A 6,060-nucleotide genomic window follows, 5' to 3' on the forward strand; every position below is an offset into this window, starting at 1 on the left:
TTGAGAACAAAGAAGAAATAAAGACAAAATTAGCTGATAGGCATTGAAGAGAGAACCAAATCAATGTCAGGGAAAGATGGGGGTTCCTATGGGCCTGTGGAAGGAAATGTTCCGTGGACTTCAACAAACCAGGAGACAATACAGAGGAGCTCAGCCCTTCATTAAAGCTCTCTGAATCCCAGTGTCCACAATTTAATATGTGAGTAAGATCTTCTGTGTTTTATAAAAATACTACATGAACAGTGGCCAGCGTCAGCAGTATAATAAGAATTAAGTTTGTGTTTCATATTATGACTAATAGAAATAAGTACAAGGATTTCATAAGGATTTACTTGAGAATGAATGCATTTTGGGCCACAAATTTCTATCTCAAGGATTCAACCTGTCCCACCAGGATCTCTAAACTGGCTTACGTTATGTTTGTTTGTCAGGAGTGGGTGGAATGAGATGTTAGTGTTTTCACTCCTATTGTTCTTGTCATTTCTTGTTCCATGGTTATACACTGTGTTTCTCCAGAGTAACTTTTTTGTAAAAAAAGCAATTTAAAAAAATTGGAAGACATTTCTATGAAATCCTTATTAAATATTAAAGCATAAGCAACTCTAATTTTAAAGTAAAAGAATTCTAAGAGAAATTTTGACTAATTGTTCTTTTCTAATGCTAATATCAGATGTCTGACAATAGTAAATTTTAAACCTTGATAGAAAAATTTCTCATAGAACCCACTCCCAGCAACAACAAAACACAGTAAGGGATCTCCACAGAAAACAAGACCCTCTTTAGGATTAAGGGATAGACATCTCTCAGAAGGAATTAAGGGACCCAAGCTAGCATTCAGTCTTATGGGGTTAACTGCCATGCCAGAAAACTAGGAGTGAACCAATCTTCTAGATTATGGGAGTAAGATAATATGCCAGGAGATGGGAAGCTGGAAAGGCAGCTCAGACTTTTGAGATTTTGTGGTCAGCAGAAGTGTCAGCTAAAGGCAGTCAAAGCAGAGTTTTCCATAGTTTGAAAGTAATAATTTTAGAGTCTGTTTCAGATAAGGGCAAAGTCCAGGTGATAAGGAGCAAATGCATGCATAAAATAGTAAAGAAATACACAGCTACCTTTACCTCAGCGTAGTGAAACACACACCTCTAAGTGGAAACTTCACATGGTAATGAGAATTGTGACTAACAAAGAAGTGAGAAGTCCCACTTCTGTATGTGAAGACATCAAGAGACAAGAGACAGAGTTCCTACTTACCCCGTTGATACCATAAAAACTGCACCTTCGTCCTTACATGTGTGTCAGCCTGGGATTTCTGCTCACCATGTGTTGTCTCTCCTTTAGCCAAACAAAAGTTCCTAAATAAAGTTTTGCCTATGCCTAAATTCTTTTCAGTTCTGTTACTCATTTTGATAACCCTAAATCCAAGAACCCAAGGTAAGAAAACAAACAAAAATGAATTTAATAGCACCTAAAATTTAAACAAATTTCTTAAAAGCTATTTCAATTTGGAATAAGGAGGTTGTCAAAAAGTATTGCAAGTCCTTGATTGGTGGTCTTTTAATAAAGTACATGAAAGTTAATATAATTCTCAGCAGGAGAGAAAAATACTACTGTGAATCTTTGCAATGGCCAGAGGCAGGTTTCCTGGGAGGACAATTATAGAAATTTGATCTGAACTTTGTGACTGCTTAAAAGGGCTTCTTCAAGAATGCATCTAACTGGGTTTTGGCAAAGCTTATGATGTTAACAGTTTTGGTATGCCAATGCAAATAAAAATCAACAAAAATCCATTACCTTTCTATAAACCATTAATGAACCCACTAAGAAAGAAATCAGGAAAATAAGTCCATTCACAATAGCCTAAAAAAAAAAAAAAAAAAAAAAAAAACCCTAGGGATAACCTAACCCAGGAAGTGACAGATCTGTAGAAAGAAAATTACAGTATGTTGAATAAAGAAATTGAAGAAGATGCTAGAAGATGGAAAGACCTCCCATGTTCAAGGATAGGCAGAATTAATATTGTTAAAATGATCATACTACCAAAAGTGATCTACAAATTCAATAAAATCCCTATCAATATATAAATGACATTCTTCATAGAGCTAGAAAAGATAATCCTACAATTTATATGTAAGAAAAAAAAACTAAACTAGCCAAAACAATGCTGGAAGCATCAGAATACCCAATTTCAAACTATACTACAGAGCCATAGTAAAAAAAAAAAAAAAAAATAGCATGGTACTAGCATAAAAACAGACACATAAACCAATGGAACAGAATGGAGAACACAACTACAGTTATCTGATTTTTGAAAAATGTGTCAAAAACATACACTTGAGAAAAGATAGACTCTTTAGTAAAATGTGCCAGGGTAACTAGGAAGTCACTATGTAAAAGAATAAAACTAGATTCATACCTCTCACCTTATTCAAAAGTCAACTCAAAGTGAAACAAAGACCTAGGAATTAGACAAGAAACTTTGCAAACTGCTGGAAGAATACATACTGGCAGCACTCCAACATTTAGTTGCAGGCAATGACTTCTTCAATAGGACTCCTAAAACTCAGGAAATACCAAGAAATTGATAAATGGAATGGCACAAAATTTAAAAGCTTATGCCCAACAAAAGAAACAATGGAATGAAGGGAGAACCTATAGAATGGGAGACAATCTTTGCCAGCTACTCTTCCAACATAGTATTAACATCTAAATTATATAAAGAACTCAAAAATCTCAATCACCCCCCAACACATACACAACCAACCAAATAACCCATTCATTAAATGGGCAAATGAACTGAACAGACCCTACTTGAAAGAAGTACAAATGGTCAACAAGTACAGAAAGAAATGATATCATCTTTATCCATCATGGAAATGCAAATCAAAACTACATTGAGATTCCATCTATTTCTAGTTATGGTGGCAATCATCTAGAATACAAACAACAAGAAGTGTTGACGAGGATGTGTGGGAAAGGAGTTCTTATACACTGCTAGTGGGAAGGTAAATTAGTACAACCTTTATGGAAATCAGTATGGAGGTTCCTCAGAAAACCAAAAACAGAACTACCATATCATCCAGATATACCACTGCTCAGAATTTATCCAAAAAATTAAATTTAGTATACTTGAATTATACACATATGCCCAAGTTTATTTCATCACAATTCAAAACAGTAAGTTATGGAATCAGCCTAGGAATCTATAAACAGATAACTGGACAAAGGAAATGTGGTATATGTACACAGTGGAGTTTTACTTAGTCATGACTAAGAGTAAAATTATGTCATTTGTAGGAAAACGCATGGAACTAGAGATGATCATATGAAGTAAAATAGGCCAAACTCAGAAAGAAAATTATTGCATGTTTTCTCTTCACATGTAGAATATAGGAAGAAAAGAAGATGATATGAAAGTAAGTAGGGAGACTATCAGGAAAGGGGAAGGAGATAAGGTAGAGGTAAGTAGGAGGGGAGTAGATACAAACAAAGCATTTCGAATGCATATATGAAAATTTCACATTGAAACCAATTACTTTGTGCTAAAATAAATGTATTGAAATAATTTTGGCTTAAGGCGCAATAAAGCAAAACCCTTAAAGCCTGTCTTGAAAGAAGTTGTTGATGAGTGAGCCATTTGCCAGGTGCATAATCCAATGCCCTGAGAGGATAGCTGCTTTCCTAGAGGAGCACTCTTTCCTAGACATATTGGCTGCAGAGTCTTCATTGTTTTCCAGATTTGCCTTTGGGATGAGAAGTCCCTAGAATAAAGAGTGACTCCTGTTGACCAGATACAGTCAGCTCTAGGGCTAGCGGTGATCTCATGTCAAAATTTCATTCTTCATGAAATTTTGTATTACTTATTCCTGTTCTTCATTTGAAATGTGTTCTGTGTAAACAGATTTTCTTTACATTTTCCCTTTTTAAAAAGTTTATTAAGCTGAGTATTGACTAATTTTGAGGATAATAAACTCTGGGGCCTCAGTCTAAGGACCCTAAGATTTTATGAGTTTTACATTTTGAAGATCTGCCAAGATCTTAAAGTGAAGCTCTGAAGTCTCATGTTTGACAGAAGGAAGGAAAAATAACATTTATAACTAAACTGAGAGCATTCTACACACACAAAAAGGACCATCCTAGAAAAGACTTCACCAAAGCTTTATTCAACTTGGGGAAAGGGAAATTATCCAACTCTAACCCTCTATATCCATTCTGTCTCGCCTAAGAGGGACAACAAAGCTAAGAAGCACCTGTGAAGGGCATAGACCAGAGGCCCAGGGCTACTAAAATACTGAGACCCAAAGGATTCCAGTTGCATCTCCTCTTCCCACACTACATGAATAAAGATGATATATAATAAATGATGAATTACATCTGGAAGAATTGCAAGACTTGGATTTCATATATAATGTGATTTCTAGTGACCAAAAACAACAGAAGAGATGAAAATAAAGACACTAGAGAAAATTGTATCTTCTCATATATACATTTAATGCAAACAGCAGTCATAACCTAACTGCTGATCTGATAAACATAAAACCTCACACCAACAGCTTATCTAGTCATCCTCCCTTATCCATAGGAGATATTCCCAAGATCTACAGTGGATGGCAGAGACCACAAGTACCAAACCCTACATATGTATGCTGATTTTCCTCTACATATATACCTGTGATAAACTTTAGCTTATAAATTAAGCACAGTAAAAGCTTAACAACAATAAGTAATAATAAAATAGAACAACTAAAACTGTACTGCAAAAATATCCTTAAATATAAAACTATACTTAAAAATTAAGGTAGTTTCTCTCAAAATATCTTAGAGTACTATATTCATCCTTCTTATTCTTAAGATGATGATGATGATGATGATGATGATGATGATGAGAGATGATGCTGGGCCTAGGGGATGAGATGCTGTGAGTGAATGATGTAGGCATAGTGAGGCAGCATTAGGCTACTAATGACCTGACATCAGAGGAAGCATCATTGGCTCTGAGTGACTCTGGATCATCAAACCTTCATGGTATTGGGTTTGAAGTTTATATGGTGTAGATATGCTTGCCACAGGGATGATTCACACCCTAGGTAGGGCAGAGAAGAATGGCATGAGATTTCATCACACTACTCAGAACAGTACACAATTCAAAATTTAGGAATTGTTTATTTCTAGAATTTTCCATTTAGTATTTTCAAACCATATTTGACCATACTGGTAAGTAAAACTGTAGAAAGTGAAATCATGGATAAAGGGGGAACCACTAGTACCTCAGTTTGGAGTCTGATATATCACCTCTGACTCTCAAAGAAAACTGTCAAGAATGTAAAAAGATAAGAAAAAACAATTTGGAGAGACAAAGCCAGCATGAAAACCAGAATCCAATAAGGTAGAGTTATAGGAATTACAAGACAAGGAATTTAAAATAACTATGGTTACTATGACAGAAGTCTACTGAAAAAGTGGGCAACATGCAACAATAGAGGGGTAATGTAAGCAAATAAGTGGGAAATCTAATAAAGACTGAAAAAATGCTGGAAATCAAAATACTACAGGAAAACAAAGAATATCTTTGATTAGTTCATCAGTAAATTGGACACAGTCAAGGCCAGGATTAATAATCTTGAAAATAGGTGAATAAAAACATCTCAATCTAAACTGCAAAAAGGAAAAAAAAATGAAAAAAAAAATTTCCAAGATTTTTATGACGATGGCAAAAGGTGTAACTTGCACAATGGGAATTCTAGAAGTTAAAGAAAGATGAAAAGGATCAGATACTTCAAAGCAATATTGATAGAAGAGTTTTCTAACATTAACAACAGACATCAAACCACAAATTCATGAAGATCAGAAAAGTACTACAAACAACAATCTACACATAGGCAAATCATATTCAAACTGCAGAAAATCAAAGACAAAGGGGGAAAAATGTTAAAAACCAGAGAAGGAGAACAAAACTTTAAAAACAAACCAGGATGAGACTTATATCAAACTTCTTGTCAGAAACTATGCAATCAAGAAGGAGGAGTGAAATTTCTGAAGTGTTATAAAAACCAATCAATAATACAA

This window comes from Sciurus vulgaris (genome assembly GCF_902686455.1).
Source record: "Sciurus vulgaris genome assembly, chromosome: 13".
Taxonomy (NCBI): domain Eukaryota; kingdom Metazoa; phylum Chordata; class Mammalia; order Rodentia; family Sciuridae; genus Sciurus; species Sciurus vulgaris.